Raw genomic sequence first — 25,503 nt, 5'->3', positions numbered from 1 at the left:
TTAGAAATACTATAATAGAAGCTATTACAAGTGAAGAGCCTTGGCATCAAAATCCCACACATATTATTTCAATTGATGAAGTATTTATACGATTTCCTCATAGAATATCTTGATAAAATTATCAAGAGTTATTACAAATATCATAAAATTTTATTACAAAAATAGAACACAAATAAAGGTAACTAAAAATATTTGAAGAGTTATGGTACTATCCTTGAGGATTTCTATTGATAAAGAAGATTAATTCAAATTTGATTGCAACTCATATTTGATGTGGTGGCCTCCAAGTCACTAACTGCCTTTGAGCTTTTTCCTCTCGAAATTCTGAAACATAGGGTCCTGTAATACCTTTGTTTCTCACAACCCATAATATATTTTAGAAAACAGAGGGAGGATTTTGTAAATTATGACGTTAGAAACCAAAACATCTTTAATATTTTGGAAATTCACTCCCACCTACTCGGAAAATGCATTTGAGAACATTGACTAAAAACAAGAAAATTCAAGAAAACATGTCTCCAAAGATTCATCTGAATCTCCCAAACCATAACGTTTGTTACAAACATGAGAGAAGTTTTTATAGAAGAGAATCTGAGGAAGAAAAATCTCTTCCAGTTTAACATAATTAATTTCTTATTATCCAAACTATTCTCTGCAAAAAGGGGACTGAAACATGAAATTTCTGGAAAATATGCCTTAAAAAAAATCATTATCATCTCCCAAATCGTAATAGCTGTTAGAAAATTGAGAGAGGTTTTTGTACACAAAGATGTTATCAATAAAAACCTCTTTCCGTTTATGAAAATTCATTCTCCCCTGTTTGCAAACCATGTTTTAATTTATTTTATTACATCATTTAATCATGTTTAAATGCATGATTAACTAAATCAACTAGCTAATGAAACTTAAATTTACATTTTGAGGGTGCACTACTCTTGCAGACCCATTTATTATTTATAAACTACTAAAACATATTATATCAGCAAATTTAAATTATCAAAACTAATCATGTTACAACAATTCCCTTGATTGGATCTAAAGGATACCATGGGTAGAAAACCATCATGCCGAGAACCATGCGAAAAACCCATGCAGAAAACCATAGGTAGGTCTACCCACCTAATATAGGGTCCAAAAAACAATTCTCAGGGTGCTGCCCCAAACCCTGTAGAGGGGGGCTACTGCTCCCCTCAAACCTCCCGACAAGGGGGGCTTCCACCCCGAGTATGACCCCCCTATTGTGCCCCACGCAATGACGAGGGGTTGTCCGCTCCCCCTTTAACCTGCCAACTTCACGCATGGGGCTAGTCAAGGAAAGAATATAACACACACCTAACATGAATAACACTTCATTATTTTAGGCAATTACAACCCTATGATTGGGAAGATACCTGAGATGGCACCAACTGACACTGGGAAGAGATGCGTTTGGGGAAATACAAAACTGAGGAACAAATACTCCTAGATACTCAATTCGTCACTAGCATCTTGGAATTTCTAGTTTTCCTAGTTATGGAGTTCATACATATCAAACTTGCACCGGGTTTCTGTGATTTTATATTTAGTATCAACCAAATGGAGCTTATCTAGGATAATGGGAAAGGGTAATGTAGGGATTTACAATTAATTTAGACTTGCCTTTGTGAGAAGACATTGTAAACAAAAAATTATCAATGAAGGTGGTGAATTACCAAGCTATGGTGATCACTGACATAGGAAGATGGTTGCGCGATTGTGAAATTCAGGGCCACACTTGTGATGATGAAAAAAGAAATGGTGAGAAGGAGTATGTGCGGTAACGAGGATTTTTATTTAAAATACGAGATTTAAATGAATCAAAATATCGTAACCATTTTGACGCGTCTAATTAAAAAACTAGACGTTGGTGGGAAGGATTTAATATATTAATGCTCATATAGTTGTTGGGTGGGAGGAGTTTAACTACCTAACGGTTACTTAGTCATTTGGCGGGAGTGAATAACAGAAGGAAAAGTGGAGGGGTGTGAGGAGAAGTGGGAGCAAAGGGAGGAAAGAGAAGTGCTTTGTGTAATGGGGTATGTGGTTAATGGTATTGGAGAGGGGGGTCCTAAACTTATTGTGGATCTGCCACGTATGTTTCGATGGTATATGTGAATCAACATTTCTCCGCCCTCTTAACTTTCGAAAGTGCGAGGGGGTCCCGAATCCATCCTTTGTCATTAATCTGGGTGGGGATGATCTCGTCCACTGCTTTCCAATTGCACATTATTGCTATGTGACAAAAGTATCAAATCATTTTATTTACATTTTAATAATCCTCTAAAAACATACAAAGGTTTAAAATAACAATAAAAACAAATGAAAGTGGCTTTTTGACTGGCATGCAAACTTTGGGATGTATATATATATCTTCCCTTTTTTCTTTCATTTATTTTGATATTTTTTATTTATTTATTTTTCTTATTTTTCTTTTCAGTTTTTTTTTTTAAATTCTCTTTTCTATTTTTTGTCTTTTTTCTTTTTTCAACATAAAGGAAAAAGTAGAAAACAAACTAGGGTAAAATAAGTTACAACAAAATATTTGCAAAAGGAATTAAAGAATGATTAGATTTTCTACAAGGAGGCTTTAACTACATTTATTATGAAAGCTTCATATGTGAATGAAACCTAAATAAAATAAAATAAAGCACTTAACGGATTATTGGAAGGAAACTAATTAGAAAACTCATGTATGTACCAACTCAACACGTACCATCTCAAGCATGCTACATGCCTATACCATTACAAAACACTAGTTGATTTCTATAATTCACCTTATGGAATTAGGCTCTAGTGGGGTGGATCCCTCCTCCACCAGACATCATGAATTTTATTACATTGCTTACCACTTGTTCAAGAGTCCAAAAGTCATGCCCTACAAAGTTTGTAAAGAAACTTGATGATATCCCCAAATTCATTGTCAATGCTAATCAATTCCACTCCATGACCCTATGCCTAGCAGATTATGGGTTGATTGGGAAATTTATTTGTATTTGGCCCTCAACAAAACCCTTGAACTAGTTTCCATACAATAATTCCCATCCCGTGATCAAAGGGAAAGTATTTTCTTCCTTCTATGAGAGAGGATCCTTACCTTTATTTTTGAATAAAATTATGATAATCTTCAAAAGTAGTTTGTATTTTATGGGGGCTCAAGGGAACCTAGACTTTAATATGGAAAATGAAATTCCACCATTTATTCCCATTTGGGTTAAGTTTTTCCATTTACCTATTCACTTTTGGAATGAGGACACTTTCAAGAATATTCAAAATGCACTAGGTATATATATATATATATATATATATATATATATATATATATATATATATATATATATATATATATATATATATATATTACGAGAATCCAAGGGATGCTATGTTTGATTGCACCAATCTATGTGGAAGTCAATATAGAGAATAGTATTCTTGAAGTGGTTCAAATTTCATTAGATAATTATACTTTCATCCAATAGATATACTATGATTAAATCCCATTTAAGTGTAACCAAATACATGAATTTGGGCATTTCGATAGAAATTGTTTAAAGATAGAGGAACAACAAAAACAACTGGAAGAAAGAGACCAATGCTAGAAACTCAAGCACAATAGAAATCAAAATAGGAAACAAAACCAATAGAAGGTTCCAAAGACAAATTTTGTGGACCTGAATGAGACTCCTCCACTTCATTGCGTAGTCCAAAGGTACACTCTTTTCCAAATATTCATTCAAGAATCCTATGCAATCGAGGGAATTGATCCAAAGTACTAAAATGCCTACCCCAAAAGTAGGGTAATAAATTCTATTTATATCTACATATAAAGGGGAGGTGTAGGAAAATTAGGAAGTTAAGGAAAGATAAATACAAGGAGATGGTTACTTAAAGGAATGATAACATCAAATAATTAAGTGGTCTAATCCCATTTCAATGACAAGGCATGAAATACACTAGTAAATGGTGAAATCAGTCTGCTAGAATTGTAGGGGGGTGGGAAGTGACAATAAAATTTTGGAAGTAAAAAGCATGGTTAGAGAAAAGAGACCCCTCATCCTTCTCCTATATGAGACTAAGTTAATTGAGGATGAGTTATTGGGTAAAATTAGAAGTATACATAAAGGCTGCAGGGTATCTACAATAAGTTGAACAGGGACCTTTGGAGGTCTATGTGTTCTATGGTCTACATCAACTCTTCAACTGTTGTAAGGACAAAAAATGGATAGTAATCCAAAACATGCATCTTCCTTCAAAATTTTTATGTAGTGTATTAAATGTGTACATGTCATTTGTTTATCATGAAAAATCCTCCGATTGGAATTCTCCTTATAGTCTTATGGGTTTTATTTTTAGTTCCAATTACATTTTTGGATGGGACTTCAACACAACCATCCATCCTTTGGAAAAAATAGGAGGTTATGTGGTTTGAGATCCATTCAGGGAACACATGGAGGATTTCATTTCTTTTTAGAATTGATAAACATTAGTCTCTCCAGACATAAATATACCAATAGAAATAGGGGAATTAGACCAGGTAATATAATGAGTCAATCAGATTAGTTTTTGGTAAGTAGTGAATTTTGGGATCAAAGTTTTTCATTTTCCTCTTGGGCACTTAGTTGGAGTAGTTTGGACCACAAACTTGTTACTCTTGATGCGCACCCTCATGTGGATTACACATGCCTTCTGGTTTGATTCAACCCTTAATGGGTCTCAGACAAGGGATTTTCTAAAGTGGTTGCCAAGCTGTGGAGTAAATGGGTACTTGAGTCCCTAATTTTCACATGGGAACAAAATATTATGGAAGTGAAATGGGAAATTAAAAAATCGGTTAAGGAAGAATTTAAAGTTAAAGAAAGGAATATAAAAATGTATAAAATGAAGCTAGAAACATTACATTAGAGGTTGGAGTGGAAACTTGTCATACAATATTTTTTTATGGATGAAAAGAAAAGCTTTAGATCATATCATTCAATATTAAAGGTTGTGAAAGATCTTTGGAGATTGAAGTCAAGGATCTTGTGGCTTAAATCAGGGACATAAATCCTAAATTTTTCCACGAGTAGGCTAGAATGAGGATTTTGAAAAATAATTTGAAATCCATCATGGGTAATGGGGAAATATCTCCTCTTTTGACAAAATTAAAGAATTTTCCTTTTACCATTTTATAGGCTTTTATTCTAAGCAAGGGACTATGCAGTAAGAGGAGGTAGATAATATGATTGAGCATTTTATCATCGCTAAAGAAAATTCACTATTAATGTGCCAAATATGGTAAGGAAGTTTGGAAAGTGCCACATTATTTTGAACCCAATAAAGCTCTAGATTTGGATGGTTTTTATACTCATTTCTATAGAAAATGTTGGCGTATTATTAAGTATGATATTTGTAGGATGATTAATTATGTTCATTGGTATGCAAAAATGAGAGGTGGTGTTAATTTTCCCTTTTTATCATTAGTTCCTAAATAATTAAAACCTCTATCCTTCTGAAGATTTTCATCATGTAACTTTGTGTAATGTTTCTTATAATATAATCTATACAATTATTTCCTCTCATTTAAATCATCTTATCCCTAAGATAATTTCCTAATAAAGGGAAATATTTATGGCAAAAATACAAAATAATCCATCAAATTTAGTAAAAGTACAGGGAGAACAGAATGGTCATTAAATGAGATATTCAAAATGTCTTTGACATGGCTATGAACTCTTTCTTATGCGTTATCATGGGGAAATTTGAATTTGCTCATAACATGCATTGATGGTCCATGGATCTCTCCCTTGGTGAATGGAAGGTCAATGGGTTTCTTCAAAGATTACAAGTGACTAAGGTAGGGAATTCCCTCTCTCCCCCATTTTATATATCCGCGTGGTTGATTCTCTTATAATAAAAATAGAATTTGAAAGAAGGATGAATCCCTTCTAGGCATAAGGTATGTAAGAGGAGTTAAAATTACTAACCACTCCCAATTTTTCGATTACATTGTGTTATTAGAAGGAGCATGTGTTCTTATTATATCATGATTTAAAGTCATTCTAGACTGTTCTGTCTTAGACTTAGGAGGGATTATCAACAAAGAACAAATATACCTCTACTCTTGGAACATAAGAAATGGGACTCAAGGTTTTATCCTTCCAAATTTGGCTTCCCAGTGATAGACTCTTGGAATTAATTCAAATATCTAGGCATTCCATTCAGTATTAAAACCTACACTCCTCCTTCTTAGGCTCCTCTCCTATCCAAATTCAAAGATATATTTACAGAATGGGGTGTGCAATGGTTGAAATCATCTGGTAAGGTGGTTTTGATCCAATATATATTTTTTAACATTCTCTATTTTCTAATTTATAAAATTTCTCACTCCCAAAGGAGTCAAATATTCTTTTTCGAAAGAGATTCATAATTTTTTATGGCAAGGTGGAAGAAAAAACTCAAAATTGTCTCATTTGATCAACTAGTTTGTCGTGAGAACTTCTAAACTTCATGCAGGGTTTAGGATAAGAGACACTTCATTGATGAATTTATCCCTGGGGGGATATTTTTGTGGATATTTATGAAAAATCAATATGAATTGTTGAAGTACAAAATCCATCTCAAGTATTTTTAAGGAGAGAGGAAAACTTCTTTGGAATCTCATAATACCATGAGTAGTGGCTCTCAAATTTGGTAGTTTTTATATTTTTCTATCAACCCCTTGGTGAAATCAAGGTTTACAATGGTACTAGGGAATGGTATGCATATTAATATTTGATCTAGATCTATTATGGGGCACCCTACTTTAGAAAATTAGATATCACTTTCTCCTCTTAAAGACTGGTTGTATTATAGAAATACAACACACTCAATTTGACATTTCTTTGTGGTATGTTGAAGGCAGAGGGATTGGTTTGTTTTTTGAGATAATTCCTTCATGCTTGCAACTGCTATCCCATGATATGGAGATTTTTCTCTCTAGGTTTTCACTTCGTCAAAAGTGGTTGGAGGAATAGTGATGTTGAGGGATTGCACTTCTCAGTTAAACGATGTTATACTGCTTTTCTCTTTCCAAATGGAACTTATCCTAATGCTAGCATTTCATCTAGAATTTGGAACTGAGATTGCTTTCCTAAGGTAAAATATATCTTGATGGACTTTAATGCATATAAATATCCTTACAACTAAAATTCATGCAAGAGAGGAATTAGTGGACCCCCTCGATGTTTGTTATGTTTGAAAAAAGAAGAATCTATTCCTCATCTATTATTAGAGTATAAATTCACTAAGTTAGTGTGGGATTTCATGCTCTATGGTATTTCTCATTGACTAATATTTCAAAGAAGAACCTTGTATTTATTTGACTTTTGGGAGAGATAATATTTAGGGACTTTCATTGAGAAAATCATTATTCAAAATAATATGGATAACTTTATCTAAATTCCTTTTCTAGATTATATGTGTTAGGGCTTTGAATTAACATTTTTCCTGCTACTATTCAACCCCTTTAAACCTTATTAACCCCACTCTTATTCAAGTATTATTCTCATTTTCACACCATTAATGGAAAATAACCACTTAAACGAGTTTCAACGTAAATTGTTGTTATTTATTATTATTTCCATTGTCTTTTTAATGAGTTAAAGAGGCTTAATTGACATTAGTTTCCACTAATAATGGTTGTAACCTATGTCCTGTAACCCACATGACATTTAGTAACCTTGCTCCATGATTGATATGGTTGCATGTCTCTAGAAAAAAAAAACCACAACATGGGTTTTCTTTCCAGCACCTTCAGGAAGTTATCATGTTCATCAATTTATCCTTAGGAAAATCAATGGACGTATTGGCTATTAGTCAAAACAATGGTCAATAATGTTGGGTTGCTTTATGCTCTTTCCATGACTAACCTACGTAGTGAACCGGGGGGTTAAAGGGGGCGGGGGTGGGGGGAGGCGGCAGCCCCCTATCCGGGGGGTTTGAGGGGAGCGAGTAGCCCCCCTCTACGGGGTCCAGGGCATTGCCTCAAGAAAATTTTTTTTGGACCCTATATTAGGTTAGGTGGACCTACCTATGGTTTTCGGTCCATGGTTTTGGACGCGATGGTTTTTTGGTCCATGGTATTGGATGCTTCGACATGTATAAATATGTATTGTAACATTGAAAGGAATATAATGAAAAATCAAGCTGGTAGTCTCGATTTTGTGATCCAGGGGAAAATCTATGTGTATATGTGTTTTATGTGTTATGCTCTCGCATTTTTTATTTTTTGTGTTTTATAATTTGTATGCAGGTAATTTCTGTATGAGGTTAAAACCTACATTTGGTATCGAAGTAGTTTTTACTTCAAGGGGACACCTTTGTTGCTAAGGGGTTTCGCTCGGGCCTGTGGTAGATGATGTTCAGTGGGAGATCTGTAGGATTGATTCTGGTGGTGAAAGAAGATGGCGAGCAGTGGAAAGATAGAGATTGAGAAATTTAATGGTCAGAGTTTTGAGTTGTGGAAACTCAAGATGAAGGATATGTTGGTGGATAAAGATCAGTGGATCACAGTAGATCCAGGTGTTATAGACATTTTTGTGCCTTACAACTTTGAGCATGAAATGTCCATAATCCAAGGGATCCAAAGTCCCTAAAAGTGTTGTTCCTGCCCCTAAAGGAACAAGGTCAACCAATGACAGCTTCTCCCAGAAGTTCTCCACCTGAAACTGCTCAAAACTAGTCAAATCAGGATCAATTCAGAAGCTCCACTAGCTGCCTGCGTTGCAAAGCACCCAAATACACTGGCTAGGTGCGTTGCAACGCACTTGAATGCACTACCCAGGTGTGTTGAGTGGGAAATGACAAGTGGCAGAGTCATTCAACGAGGTGGAGAGACAATGGAAGCTTCCAAAATCTTCTCCAATGACACTTGCCTCACTGAATTCGACCAGTGATGAGTAAGAGGCTCTCAGTCTCCAAGTGGAAGAAAGAACTGACAGAGAGAAGCCACAAGTCAAAACATAATCTGACTCATCCTCTCTGCTTACATCTATATATGGATCCCTCATCCCAAAGATCCAGAGGCTGGAATTTTGTACTTTGCAGAGAATCGTTGTTGGTTTGAGATTGAAATTAGTACATTGGGTGATTTATGCTTTGTTGGAGGAGAGGAAGGGATTCCTTTGCTGGGAGGTAGATGCTGGATTGGGACTCACTTGGTTGTATCTCCTCTTGGACTTTCTTATCATATCAATAAAATTATTTGAGTTTCTCCTACATGCTGTGTATCAATGATGTTCTGTTATATTTGCATGTTTAGCTTAATCTGATCCTAAGCTTTTTATGACTGTAAATCTATATCTTCGTGTAGTTTCTCTCTTCTGTGATCTTGCAGGAATTCGGTGAAGCTGGGCCGGTAAGGGAGCAGGGAGCTGGGAGCTATTGAAGAGAGGAGCGATTGGATCAACAAACTAGCTAAAGACACAGGTTAGTTACATCCTTCCTCTTCATTTACATTTCATAAAGAAGAATACTCAAGTAGCTTTCCTTGTTTTTTGCTAAGGCACTATCACACCTTAGAGTGGGATAGGGGTGTTCTGAATAGATACTTTTCCCAACAACACCAGGTAATAAACCAATGGGAGTTTCCGATGAAGAATGGAAGAAGTTGGATCAGAAGCCAAAGAGAAAAATATGATTGTGTGTCTCAGATTCAGTATTGTTGAATGTATCAAGGGAAGCTATGATGAAGGCTTTATGGGACAAGTTAGGGACTTTGTACCAATCTAAGTCTCTGGTGAACAAATTGTTCCTACAGAAAAAGTTGTATAACCTGAGGATGAAAGATGGAGACTTGGTGAGAGAGCATCTAAATGCATTTAATATTGTGGCAAGTCAGTTATTATCTATTGATATTAAAATTTCAGATGAAGATAAGTTCATCAGTTTGTTGTGTTCTCTACCAAATTCGTGGGATAGTCTGGTTATTGCAATAAGTAGCAATGCAACTGCCTTGTAGTTTGATGAAATAGTCTCATCCTTGCTGGCAGAGGAGATGAGATGGAAAAATATGGAAAGCCAGAATGGTGATTCCTTATCTGTACAAAAACGGTCCTAGATTAGAAACAAAAATAAGTCATCGAGTGGGAGATCTAAATCTAGAGGGAGATCTAAATCTCCAGGAAAACTTGTAAAGGTAGTGTGCTAGGAATGCGGAGAGGAAGGGCACTACAAAAGGGACTGTAAATCTAAAACTCCTAACAAAGGAAAGGGCTCTAATGAGGTTTCTTCTACAGAGGAAAAAACCGCCTCAGGTGAAGGTGGGGATGTGTACTTGGCTTCTTCAAGTACACATGTAGATCATGAGGCTTGGTTGATTGACTCTGGTGCATCATTTCACTTCAGTCCCCATAGAAAGTGGTTCTAAAAGTATGATAAATACGATGGTTGTGATGCTTTCTTAGGGGATGATAGGAAGGCTATAATCGTTGGTCACGAAAAAGTAAAGTTGAATTTGCAAGGTGGAAGGGTTAGAATGCTACTGGGTGTTCTACATATTCATGCATTAGCCAGAAATTTGATTTCTGTAAGTAAGTTGGATGATGCAGGTGTAAAAACAGTGTTCGAGAAGGATACCTGCAAGATGGTTCAATGAGCACTAGTATTGATGTAGGGATTTTGGACTGGAACTCTGTATAAGCTACAAGGTAGCACTGTTAATGATGGGTTCAATAGTTTTGTGGTTCCTGAAAGTGGAGCAGAAAATCTAGTTGTCTTTGGAGAGATGGCCATGTTGTGGCATCAAAGGCTTGGATATATTGGAGAGAAGGGGCCTTCGAATACTTCATGGTAAAGGTATGGTAGAAGGTATGAGTAATATCTCTCTAGATTTTGATTTCTATGAAAATTGTGTATATGGGAAGAAGAATCGAGTGAGTTTACCCTTTGGTGGTAAGAGGGCGAAACATATATTAGAGCTTGTGCACAGTGATGTGTTTGGACCTTTGAAGGTTCCATCACTGGGTAAGTCTGTGTACTGTGTTTCATTTATAGATGACTTCTCAAGGAATACATGGATATATTTCCTTAAGAAGAAATCTGAAGTATTTGTGAAGTTTAAAGAATTTAAGGCTCTAGTGGAAAACCAGACAGAAAAGAAGATAAAGTTGTTGAGGATAGATAACGGTGGAGAGTTTTGCAGTAAGAAATTTTAAGAATTATGTAAGAAGTGTGGTATAGCACGTCAGAAGACTACTCCATATACACCTTAGCAAAATGGAGTTGCAGAAAGAATGAACAAGATGTTGATGGAAAGGGAAAGAAGCATGCTCAGTGGTGCTGGGTTAGGATAGGAATTCTGGGCAGAGGCGATGGAGACAGCATGTTACCTGGTCAACAGATCACCTTCATCAACGTTGGAGGATAAGAATCCACAAGAGGTATGGACTGGTAAGAAACCCTTTCTTTCACATCTGAGGGTATTTGGATGTGATGCATATGTAGATGTTCCAAAGGAGAAACAAACCAAGTTGGATAGTAAATCTGAAAAGTGCATCTTTATTGGGTATAAGGATGGTTTAAAGGGTTATAAGCTTTGGAACCCAATAAGAAGGAAGGTTGTGTACAACCGAGATGTGCTGTTCAGAGAGGTGAAGGATGTTATTAAACATGAAGTCCAATGAAAGGAACCTGAGAAGATAGAGTTTGAGATAAAGGAGGAAGAATCAGACTCTATAGTAGAGGAGGAATCAAAAGATGAAGAGCCACAAATTCTGAGTGTAAGAAGATCAGTTCAAGAAATAAGGCAACCAGAAAGGTATAGTTCATCTGCTTTCTGTTCAAATTTTTCTTTATCTATTAGTGATGATGATCCCAGAACCATCAAGGAAGCATTATATTTAGAGGATGGAAAACTCTGGAAAGAGGACATGGTTGATGAAATGGCATCTTTGCACAAAAATGAGGCTTGGGATTTGGTGGAGTTGCATGCTGGAAGGAAACCCATTGGTAGAAAATGGGTGTTCAAGAAGAAGACAAATGTAGTAGGAAAGGTGGATAAATACAAAGCTCGGTTGATAGCAAAAGGTTATTCCCAGGTGCCAAGAATTGATTTTGGTGATATTTTCTCCTATTGCCAAGGTAACCTCTATTAGATTATTATCTACTGTTGTCGCTTTTGATTTTGAGGTAGAACAGATGGATGTGAAGACAACATTTCTTCATGGGGATCTAGAAGAGGAGATCGACATGAAGAAACCTGAAGGCTTTGCGGTTAAGGGTAAGAAAGAACTGGTATGCAAGTTAAAGAAGTCTTTGTATGGGTTAAAACAGTCACCAAGGATGTGGTATCAAAAATTTGATACATTTATATGGGAACTTGGCTTCACCAGAAGCAAAGTAAATCACTGTCTATATTTTAAATTACTTGGTGACCGTGTTATTTATCTGGTCTTGTATGTGGATGATATGTTGTTGGTTGGGAATGACAAAGAAATTATCTAGGATTTGAAGACACAATTGTCCTCCAAATTCAACATCAAAGATCATGGTGCTGCAAACTATATTTTGGGCATGGAAATTAAAAGAGATCAGGCAAAGTGGAAGCTTTGGTTAAACCAGAGGAAGTATGTCGAGACAATGCTGCAGAGGTTTAATATGTAGGATAGTAAATCGAGAAGGTTGCTATTCCTGTAGGTGTAAATTTATCTATTGAACAGTGTCCCAAGACACAAGAAGAGGAACAGGGTATGTCCTGTGTTCCATATGCAAGTGTAGTCAGTAACCTGATGTATGAAATGGTCTGTACTAGGCCAGACATTGCACATGCAGTGGGAGTATTGAGTAGGTTTATGTCAAAACTGGGGAAGGAGCATTGGAAAATAGCGAAGCGGGTTTTCAGGTATTTGTGTGGCACTAGTGATTATGGTTTGTTCTACCAAGGAATACTAGGATTTAACAGAGTTTTGGATATCCATGGCTTTGTTGATGCAGACTAGACTGGAGATTTGGATTAGAGAATATCTACAAGTGGGTATGTGTTTAACCTATTTGGACGTGCGGTCAGTTGGATGAGTAAGAAACAAGTTGTAGTGGCACTGTCAACTATAGAGGCAGAATACATGGCAACCACTCATGCAAGCAAGGAATCAGTTTGGTTGCAAAGATTGTGTTCAAGTATGGGTTAGTATAAGGATCTATTAGGTTAGACTGTGAAAGCCAAAGTGAAATTTTCTTGGCAAAGAACCTTGCTTATCATTCAAAGACAAAGCACATTGATGTTCAGTATCACTTTGTGAGGGATCTGATAGAAGAAAAAAAGGTCTTGCTGGTAAAGGTGGACACTTTGAAGAATACTATAGATGTATTGACAAAATCTGTGAGCTCTAAGAAGTTCTCCTGGTGTAGAGAAACAATGGGCATTTCAAGGTTGGAAAAATGACTAAGCTCTCCTATGGCCCCCTATGGAAAGAAAACAAAAAGTGGGAGAATGTTGGGTTGTGTTATACTCTTTCCATGACTAACCTACATATATTAGGTTGGGTGGACCTACCTATGGTTTTTGGTCCATGTTTTTGGACGCGATGGCTTTTTGGTCCATAGAATTGGATGTTTTGACATGTATAAATATGTATTATAACATTGAAAGGAATATAATGAAAAATCAAGCTGGTAGTCCTGGTTTTGTGATCCAGGAGAAAATCTTTGTGTATATGTGTTTTATGTGTTATGCTCTTGCATTGTTTATTTTCTGTGTTTTAGAATTCGTATGCAGGTAATTTCTGTATGTGATTAAAACCTACAAATAAACCACAAAATGGAGTGCTCAAATAAAGTAATTAGGCTTGAACAACATTTCACCCAAATCACCATGGCTCCAATGATTTACAATTCATATGGTTTGAGTTTGATTCTAAATTTGTAAGGGAATCCATTTTGATTACCCATTTTTAGTCCATTCTAATATGTATTGATGATGTATTCCATGCATTAGGTAAGGGATTCATGAAATTCACCTACCTATTGTTGGTGCACTAAGATGCCTTATTACGAACAACCTCAATACCTACATTCATTATCAACCCAGGGCAAGTATTTTTATTTCAAGAGTGTTAGCACTATATATGCAGTGAACTCAGAGGTAAATCTATGTTGGAATCATTGCAATTACTAATAATTATCTCTTTAAGTTGAATCTAAACAACTTTGAAAGGAATTCATAATACACCTTGCAATTCTACTTAATCTATTCTACAAGCAAATGAATTTGAATACAAATAGAAATAACCACACTTGGCAATCTTAACTGGAATTGAAACTAACTTATTTAAAATGAAAGAGATCTATAATAATTGAACAACACATGATAATTGAACAACAAATGACCATATAAGCATCTTACAGAAAGAAATCAATTCTAGATTTGAAATCTATGATAACATAATTACTTAGAATGAACAACAATCTGAAATGAACATAACCAATTCGAGTAAGAGCATCACACATCATGCATATATAATCACACGGCTAAGCCTTCAATCTTGAATAAACAAAAAATGTAAATCAGAATCATCAATCCTCAAAGTAATTAGAATGATATTAACTTAACAATAACAAACTGTGAAGAATAAACAAAAAATTTTATAACACAGGTGAAGGAGTAGATCTTCTCTTGACGGGTCCCAAAGTCACCAAAAGTCCCCACTATTAGATACTCCTGTTAGCGTCAGTATCTTCATCCCTCCGTCAGAGATCAAATCCTCTTGTTGCATTGCATATTAGGTGTCCCACCCAGTTAGCTGCATTCCATTAGGTGCATGGATCATCTGACGGTAGTGGATTCTCCTACAGTTTCCCTCATGTATTGTACTTGTTGGCTCATTTTTATTTATCAAAAATTGTATATAGTCACCTTTTTGTCCTAAAAATTGCAAAAGTATTTCCTAGAATTTCATTGTCATTTAGGTCTAGGGTTTCATTAGGGTTTCATCAAAAAGGGTTTCAAAAAGTCCAATAATAAACAGCAGGCACATGAGGAGGTGCCAGCATCAATAAATTTCATAATCAAGTGTTCAGAGATGTGTTTTTCCTCAAAACTCTGTTTTGAGGAAAAACAGGGTATTTTTAGATTTTATTGTACAAATTCATGTAATTTTATTCCCTTCATATGTAAATTACTTCACCTGCAACCCTAGTCACTTTTTCTAGCCTCAGTAGCTCCAACCCCCTTCAAAGCAAACAAGACACAGGTCATTCAGTTCATCACAAGATCAAAGAAAGTGAAAAATCTCAAAAACAATGTTTGAAAAATAAAGTCATTTTCCCAAACATTGTAAAGTGGGTTTTATAAACCAAAAAATTAAAATCTCCTTGTATACAAGTTATTTCTTCCATTGAAAGTTTCATTTGCATTTCAAAGACAAAGTTGGGCAAAGCAAAGTCGTGGTGGTGAGCAACTAAGGCAAAGTTGGAGAAATCTGCCCAAAATCAGAGGCACGTTGCACATAGTAGGCGCGGTGCATAGGGCCGCGATTTCTAGTTCAAATTTACACAGGCGCGACGCACACACAAGGCACAACGCGTTGGGTTTGATGCGCGGTGCATAGAGCTGCCAAGCCCGAATTTTGAACGACTCACCCCAAATCGTCCCAAAACGCTTGGATCTTCATTTGTGCAAGTAGGTTGAGCTTCTATCACTTCTTTTCATCCAATTTTTAGTGGTTGTTTTATGGTGGTTGCGTGAACAAAAAAACCAAACCCTACCTCTTGCATCTTTCAAAGGAAACAGTGCCTAGGGTTTGTACTGTTGTTTTGGCTGCCAAGTCGTTCTCCCATCTATCCACTCCCTCACTTATTTTCCTAGTGTATTCCCTTATTACCTAATTCCCATATTCCCAAAACAAAATCATATATCCCTATCCCCAATCCTATTTTTCCCAAAGTCCCAAATATAATTCCCAAACCCTAGTGCTATACCCAAAACTCCTAAATTGTTCCATAATCCCCTATTTCCCTAACTAAACCCTATCCCAATAGTCCCTAAAATCCCTCATTTTTCCCTCCCTCTACAATCCCTCATATCACTTTTCCCTTGGTGGCAGAAGTCAAAAAACATCATAAATCACCTACTTCTCATCGAGATAGCTCATCCACCTAGTAGAGATGGAATTTGATCCCTCATATTATTATGAAGAGGAGACACACAGTGACTCACCTACAGAGGTACATGCAACCAGGAGGCCTCATAGAGGTGGCAAGCATATTCGAGAAGAACCAACCACTCTTGTTGAGTTACAGGCCTTCCCTCTTGCCATCACTTGTTTCCAACATCAGTCCTGCTATGAATTTTGTGAGACGGTTGCTAGAATTTAGTTTTATCATGAGTTGGCTCGTTTGTTTGTGCTTCATTTACATGATGGTCAAGCCACTCTAGCTGGTGTCACATTCACATTAACACTAGAATCTATTTCACTAGCAATCGGTATTCCTAACATTGGAGAGCAATGGAGCAATAGGTAGCAAATTGACAGGAAACATTATGAACCATACATTAAGCCCATTTATTTGAGACAACTCAACAAAATGTTTCCTTTCCGGTACCTCAAAGATTCTTATGCCCCTTTGATGAAATTGATAATGAAGTATTTCAGCTGTGAGGGTCGGTTTTCCCATTTATATGCTTATCATATCAGGTTGCTGATGCATTTTACCAAGGTGGCGATGATGAACCTCCCCTAATTCATGTGTCAAAATATTGATAAGATGACCACACTAGTACAACAGAAGACTCGTCAGCCGTAGTTCAATAGTATATGTCATTTTTCTCTCATTTAAATTGTGGTCATCCATCAGCTTGGCTTGCAGGGCATCACTTGGGAGGACATCATTTCTCGTGAACTTTTTACAGCTCCTCAGGGACATTCAGAGACTACACATGAGATAGTTGGACCTTCATATCAGCATGAGGGTCATGAGACACAGACTGCTAGTATGCCAGTGTTTATCACTTATCAGAAGGGCACTAGACGGTTGTTCGCAGCAGCCAAGCGAGTATTATCTCCACTCGGGGTGGAAGGGGTCTCACTTCCATCATCAACACAATAGGTTCAGGACAAAGGCAAGAGGCCATTACAAGATGAAGGACCATCAGGTTAGCATGAGACTGATTTCATTCTCATTGAGGGTGACGATACTGATATGGGCTCGCAAAGCACAAATCTCAAAGAAGTCATTCAAGAGCAGCAGGCGGACATCAATGCCTTTTCCCTCAACTTGGAGAGAGCTAAATGGAAAATATAGTACCTGGAGCAAAGAAATAAGCAACTTGAAGATCAGCAAGTGATTATGGAGTTGCAAAACATTCAGGAGAATTGCCAAGCTGCCCAAAGGAGGAGGGTGGAGTTCACTTCACTTGAGCAAGAGGTCAATGTTGATCGGGAGTTATGGCTTGAAAGAGCCAATATCCACTTGGAGAGGAGGTTAGAAAAAGCCATCAATGAGAAGAATATGTTGAGAAACATGGCATATCATTATTTGTCAAAGGAATATGGTGTGCCAAGCTAGAATTAGGAGCTTGAAGGCAAAATTGAAGAGAGCATCAAGGATGCAAAAAGGAGCATGAAGGACTTCAAATATTGTTTGAGGCTTCCTTGGCCCAACGCAATGCTTGATGAAGAAAACTCAGCCCAAATTTCAAAAAATTTGGGGCACTTTTTGCATTTTTGGAATTTTTGGCAAAAACAACAGGATTTTCGACTGGATGCGCTGCGCCACCTAGCGCTCGCTTTTGATAGGAGCCTCCAAATGAAAAAAACTCAGAATTTTTAGATTTGGCATGGACAAATTATGCTTTCCTACCAATGGCCAAGAAATTTGGACAGGTTTTGAGCCCTCAAAAAGGTCAAAAACACTCAAAAAATGACCTCACTGCCCCTATTTTGACACACAGGAAACAGTGTTGGGAGAACTAAATTTTGGAGGTGCAAATGGAGGCCAAATTAGAAAATTTCACCTGGGTTGGAAATCAGATAGGAAGACATTTCCAACAAGCACAATTGGAGTGAATTTGGACACTAGGAAGGCCTCCAAAGGTGGCTCCAAACAGGCGCTACGCATAGAGAATCAGGTGCGGTGCATAGAGGAAATTTGGCCCAGTTTGACCAGGAATGCTCTGTTTTTCGCCTATCTTTTGCCAGTTTGACTTTTTCACCTTCTTAGTATCAAATTTTTGATGTAATTCAATATACATTGATGGATCATGATTTAAATATGTCAAATTTTCACTTATGGAGGTAGATTCATCTGTTAAAAAGTTGTTTGAAACTGAATGAATCAGTTCCCTTGTTTCTAGAGGCATGTTGTTCTATTGCCTGATTTCTAGTTCTCAATTTAGAATTAGTTGAAACGGCTCCTAAACATGTGAGATTGACCCCTAGAGGCTAGGATGAGCTATGGTTTGTCTATATTATGTTTTTTTTCAGTCGTTAGCATGGTTGGACTCTTGAGAAAGCAAGGAGCTTCATTGTACACTCATATTAGCACTTTGGTTAACGAATTGCGATTAGGGTTTGCAGCACTCTTTGGGATCCCTGTGGCATTTGTTTTGGTACAATGCTTTTCTCTGTAATTTTGAATTTACTTATGTGTTATGTATGACATTATCTATCTTGTTTCTTCCTAACTAAATCAAACAAGAGTGTAAGTAGAATCCATGACTTCTCTTGCCCTTTTCAACTCCTCACCTGTCAAATCCCTCCACCTCATTTGATTTGAAGTGCCAAAATCAGTTGCATACCTTGCCCCATTTAGATTTTTGCAAAGCTGAGCCTCATTCCCCGCACCCAAAATCTTCTTTTCCATTTGAGCCAGCAAAAACATCATTTTATTCAATCAATCTCTTTTTCACACATACCTAGCCTAAGATCAATATTTATATCAGTCATATCAAGCCCTCATTGATTATATTTTGTTGAGATTGACCAGGAGAGAGCCCTATCCCGACCTAGTAGGGCTAGCTACCAGGTTAAGTGTGGTTTGATGTTGGCCATGGATCCTACCTTTCTCAACTTGAGGTAAATCTAGGCTCTAACATAGTGGCGACAATACCGGGGAAGAAATTTTTTGTTTGTTAGTGTTCTTAATTTTATAAACTACAGACGGAGTCTGAAGATTAGCCAAGTAGCCTTCAAAACGCTTTTTCTTTGCATTAGTGCAAGTAGATAAAAGCTACTTCAGTCAATCTCCGGTCTAGTCTTATAAATGGAATATATAACTTGCAAATCACCCCAGTACATCTGATAATTCTAAGCTTCTGGATGATATGTTTAGAATTTGATAGGCGGAACAAGTTGTTAATGTCCATTTGATTTCTTGGAAATAATAGCACACTAGCTTCGAGAAGAAATACCAGAGCTAATCTAGATCCAGATCCCCCTCCTGTGTACGAAAATCTCTATCTTATTCCGAGAATCCTTCACTAAGAAAGTTCTGTGATTCCCATGTTCAAATCTCATTCATGTCTTGTTGGTTTTGAGTATCTTGAAGATCTTTAGTTTGATCGATAGTTCGAGTTGTCTTTGTTTGAAACCAAATTTGAAAGCATTGTTGCTTCAATTGCCTTAAATCCTGAGTTTGTTAGAAATCTTGAAACTGAAAGGGCCAATAAATCCATTGATGACTATATCTTGAATCAGCTCCAAACTTCAATTGTGGTTTCTAATATTACTGATTTCTTAGACACTACTTCTGCAACCCTTGGGTCAGCCGCAATTTCATCTAGCTCAAAAATTCCCACCGAACCCCTTTCATTCCCACTATCCCTGTGCAACCTACTATCTCTAATCAAAAGTATACAATAGTATCACCTCCATCTACTCCTTCTACTCCTCAATCATCCAAAATTTCTTCCCCTCCACACACACCTCCTCATATTCCCCATACATCGGCTGCACCCACTCCCCCAACATCCCCAAGACCGATTACAAATCCACCAGGAGCAATGGCTGCTCGTTTTGCACCCGTCGTGCTACCCCAAAATTTGGATGATATGCTTGCCAATTATCAAAGTAAAATTCCATTTTTTGACAACACTCCTCACAATGTTACATCTCAGTAACATGTGGACAGGATGACAAATTTCTTTGACCTCCATGAGATTGATGTAGAAAACGTGACCATGAGACTGTTTGTAGAAACCTTTGGTGGTGAAGTGAGGAAATAGTTCAGAGCTTTGCCAGCTGCAAGTATCACTACGTTGGCTAATCTGCAGAGACAATTCTTGGATCACTAGGAAGTGAATAAAAATCCTCTTCAGATCCTTTCCGAATATGAGAAAATCAAGAAGAATGTTGGCGAGTCTGTTCAAGATTACTGTATTAGATTTAATTTAGTTTACAATGCAATTCTTGATCATATAAAGCCACCTATGGGGTTGGCCTTGATTAAGTTTCCAGAAAGTTTTGATACTGATATGGCCTATCAATTAAGAGAGAGAGAGATCCGGCCACTTTGGAAGATATGCAGAAAAGTGTAGTTAGCGTTGAAGCTAATCTCCTTGCCAAGAGAGCTAGAGCAAAGGCTGAAAAGAAGGTAACAATAAAGGAAGAGGTTTCCACTTCAGATCAAGTGCTTCGGAAGATGGAGCAGATGTTTGACAGATGGACAATTGAAAAATCTGAACCACAAGTCAGAAATCCTAACTTCCGTGGCCAGCAACAGCCACAATTTAGGATAAAACAAAGAGAGCAGCGGACACAAGACCAAGCAGCGCAGCAGCAGGTGAAGACACCCTTGCAGCAGAATTTTGTACATGGTCTGGAATCAGATGGGGAGGGGAATGTAATCAGAGAAGAGAATCATTTCTTTATGCCTGATGATATGCAAATTGTCATCACCAAAGATGAGGAGTACTCCGAGAATTCAGCTGAACAAAGGGATGAAAATTTCATTTTGGCAAATGAAACAGTTCTTGAGGAAGAGTCCGATGAATACCAAAGAGGATACATGAATGCTTTGTCAGCTCAGCAGCGACAATATTCACTCCGAAGTAGAGATGTGCCCGTAAATCCAATTCAGAAAAGGAAGGAGGCAGCAGCGTCAAAGAATGATCCTCCCATTGTGCAGAAAAAGGGAAAAGAGACAGTTGATCCTAACACCAACAAAACGCCATCAACAAGTGAGAGACCCAATCAGCCAAATGTGTCAGAGGAGAAAACAGAAAAGAATGATGTTTCAGTGAAAGAGGTAGAAAATGTTTCAGTTTTTAACTTAGAAAATGAAATTGCTAAGTTAAAAATATCCATTCCTTTGATTGAGTTGATGAAGAACAACAATTATAAAGGTCAAGTTTCTAAAATCTTGAATTTAGATAAAACATCCGACATGGTGAATGTGGAGGATGATAGTCCCGAGCTGATCTTTGGGCCAGCATTGGAAGGTCAGTCTCAAGATAGTGATGTCGCTCCTTTTTATATCAGTCTCAGGGTGCATGAATTTGTGTTACATAATGCTATGTTTGATTTTGGAGCCTCTCATAATCTCATGCCTAAGGCCATCATGGAGAAATTGGGATTAGATATCACTAGAAAATATCATGACCTTTACTCTTTAGATTCTGGTAGAGTAAGGTGCATTGGTCCTATCAAGGATTTGGTGGTCAATTTGGATCAGATTCTGGCTAAAAATGTTTTGATAGACGTGGTTGTGGTGGATATACCTCCTAGATTTGGCATGTTTCTTTCCAGATCTTGGGGAGCAAAGATTAAAGGGAGAATGCAGCTGGATTTCTCCTATGCTACCATTCTCGTGTTCGGTCAGATGAGGAAACTATACCAGGAACAGAAAATGAAGTACATGATCACTAGCAAGGAGAAGCCAGTAAATCATCCAATCAACTATGTACATACTGATTTAGAATCATTTGTTTTGTATTCAGATAGCTTTAATAATGTAAATAGACAAGTAGTTGAAGTAGAAGGCATTCCCGAGATCACAAAAAATTTCAGAGAAGTCTTAAAACAAGAAAGGCAAAGACTTAATAATACCATTGATCAATCAGCCTTCTGACAGTAGCAACATATTAATGGACAACAAGGAAGAGAAACATAACAAATAGAATTTCAGCATTTGGAAGAGGATGAAGCAGGCCTATGGAGCATGGATTGTGATGGTGTGGTAGGAAGGGAAGGTGCTGGAATTGGTATTTGGATACGCAGCCCTGTTTTCACCCCAAACAAAGTGCCAAGCAATGTAAGGGTATGTATTTATAAACTATCTTTTGATTGTTCAAATAATGAGGCTGAATATGAAGCTTTAATTGCTGGTTTGAAAGTTCTTAGAAAATTGAATGCTAAAAGGATTTTAGTGTATGGCGACTCTGAGTTAGTTATTAAGTAGGTGAAAGGGGAATACCAAGCTAAGAATCCTCGAATGCGGGCCTACCGCAATGCGGTCTTGGATACCTTGAAAGTATTTTTTGATTATACTTTAACCTGTGTCCCTTGTGCTCAGAATGTCATTGCAGATTCACTTGCAACAACAGCAAGTAATTTGAAAATTTTGATGAATTCAAGCAACACATGAAGAATCACCCAGCTTTCCCTGACAATCAAAGGTATTGGTAAGTGTTTCAAGATGATGATGAGATCAATGAATTTCTGCAAAATAAAGGTAAGTTCAAAGAAACTTCAATTGATGTGGTGTATGATGATGGTGAAGCGGATATAGAAGTCAATCAAATGGAAGTTTTGAAGCTCAATGACAACATCATTACTAAAGGTCTAATACCTTTAGAGGAGTTGTTCGATCAGGATGATGTGGCCCGGAAATTGAGCTTGTTGCTAACCGAGAAAGGAGTTGAGGATGTGAACATTGGATCAGCTGAAAATCCTAAGATGGTAAAATTATCAAAGGCGTTGCCTATACAGGTAAAAGAAAAGTATATCAGTTTGTTATCCTCTTTTACTGATGTATTTGCTTGGGATTATTCAGATTTGAAGGCATATGACACAAGCATAATTCAGCATGTCATCCTGATCAAGCCAAATCAAAAGCCTTTTTGGCAGAAGCTAAGAAGAATAAATCTGAAGCTGCTGCCCTCAATCGAGAAGTAAGTGAATTGGTTGTATAAAGCTGGTATCATAGTCCCCATAATATTTTCAGATTGGATTTCAAAGTTGGTGCCCATTCGCAAGAAAACAGGTGAGATCCGGTTATGCATTGATTTTAGAAATCGGAACAAAGTATCCTTGAAAGACAACTATCCATTGCCTAAGATGGATCACATACTTTAGAGAGTAGTTGGATAATCCCACATGTTTCTACTCGATGGTTATTCGGGTTATAACCAAATTCTGGTCCATGAGGATGATAGAGACAAAACAACGTTCACCACTCCGTGGGGAACTTTTCATTATGCAAAGATTCCTTTTGGGTTAACAAATGTTGGTGCAACCTTTCAATAGGCGATGGATATAGCATTTGCTAATGAAAAAGATGTCTTTCTAGTTGTTTATCTTGATGACTTAACAATTTTCTCTAATTCAGATGAAGATCACCTTTATCATTTGAAGATTGTGTTTCAGCGGTGTAGGAAGTATGGCATCTCTCTCAATCCAAAGAAAAGTTTGTTTGCCATGGATGAAGGCAAGTTTCTCGGGCATATTATCTCAAAGGAGGGCATCCGCATCAATCCAGCTTGGGTGGATGCCATTCAAAAGATTGATTTCCCACGAAGTAAGAAAGAAATCCAATCCTTCAAAGGTAAGATAAATTTCTTATGTCGCTTTGTGCCCAATCTTGTAGAACATTTAAGAGAAATCACAAACATGCTCAAAAAATATAGTGCAGGAAGGTGGACTGAGGAAGTAGTTAAGTCTTTCAATTTGGTGAAATTAGCTCTTTCTTCAGCTCCTGTTTTGATCAACCTGGACTATACTCAAGGTTTTATTTTGTTTTCATTTGCCTCAGATCACACTATGGCATCGGTCTTGATGTAGAAAAGAGACTAGCTTGAGAAACCAATTTCACTTTTTAGCATAACCATAAGGGATGCGACATTGAAGTACAATATAATTGAAAAATAGGCCCTTGCTTTGGTAAAAGCATTGAAAGATTTTCGGGTTTATATTTTGCATCCACACATCCTTGCTTATGTCCCTAATGCTGTTGTTAAGGATGTCTTAGTGCAAACAGATCCGGAAGGGAGAAGAGGAAAATGGATTGCTGCCTTGCTAGAGTATGACATGGAAATCAAACCGACAAAGCTCATTAAAGGACAGGGGCTAGCTAAACTAATGGCTGAGTCAAATTTGCATGCCTTGGACATTAATCTAATTGCTGCTATGTTTGAGGAAGATGAATACAATCTACCCTCTCAGGTATCAGAAATTTTCCTTCCCTCTCCTTGGTATTCGGACATTGTTTATGTTCTCCAAAATCTGTCATCACCACCTAGAATGGCTAAGAACAAAAGTAGGACATTGAAATTGAAGGCTGAAAAATTTTGTATTATGAATGGTGCACTCTATTGGAAAGACCCCAGTGGTGTCTTGCTGAATTGTTTAGTAGAAGAAGAGGAAAAACAGGTTATGGAAGACTTTCACAAGGGGGATTGCGAAGGCCATCTTTTCTGGAAGAGAACAGCCAATAAAATCTTGAGAGTGGGGATTATTGGCCAACTCTTTTTGTTGATGTGTACAAAACAGTGGCCAGCTACCACGAATGTTAGATTTTTCAAGGTAAGAGTAAGTTATAGCCTTTACCACTCAAGCCCATTGAAGTAAGTGCTCCATTTCAGTAATGAGGTTTGGATTTCATTGGTGAGATCCATCCTTCTTCTTCAGCGTAGCATAAGTGGATCCTTAAAGCGACGGATTATTTCACCAAATGGATTGAGGCGATTCCTATGAGGTAGGGTACTGATTCGGTAATTATCTCATTTCTTGAAAACAACATTTTGTCTCGTTTTGGCTGTCCAAATAAGTTGATCACTGACAATGCAACAACCTTTCAATCAAAAAGAATGATTGACTTTTTTCATAAGTATCAAATAACTTTGGGGCACTCGACTGCCTATTACCCACAAGGCAATGGATTGGCAGAATCCTCAAATAAATCTCTTGTCAACATTATCAAAAAGCTTTTGGAAACTAACAAGAAAAGTTGGCACAAAAAGCTAGTCAATGCACTTTGGGCAGACAGGGTAGTCAAAAGAAATCTATAGGCATGTCTCCTTTTAAGCTTGTGTATGGTGTGGACACAGTCTTCCCGACCTCTCTGGCAATCCTGGTGGTCAAACTTTTGCAAGAAGCCAACAACAAAGATGATGGTTTGCAGTGGAGGCTCAATCAAATGATTCATTTGCAATAAACTAGAGAGTAGGTATTTTAGAACACTGACAAGCTGCAGGAGAAATGAAGAGGATATATGACTGAAAATCAAAGGCGAACAAGTTTGAAATAGGAGACATAGTGCTGAAATGGGATGCAAGGAATGAGGAGAAAGGTAAACATGGAAAATTTCAAAAATCTTTGGAAA

This window comes from Pinus tabuliformis, chromosome J, assembly GCF_031772625.1.
Source record: "Pinus tabuliformis cultivar Carrire ecotype Pingquan chromosome J, CPIR1, whole genome shotgun sequence".
In the NCBI taxonomy this organism is placed as follows: Eukaryota; Viridiplantae; Streptophyta; class Pinopsida; order Pinales; family Pinaceae; genus Pinus; species Pinus tabuliformis.
This window is presented reverse-complemented; position numbering follows the sequence as displayed.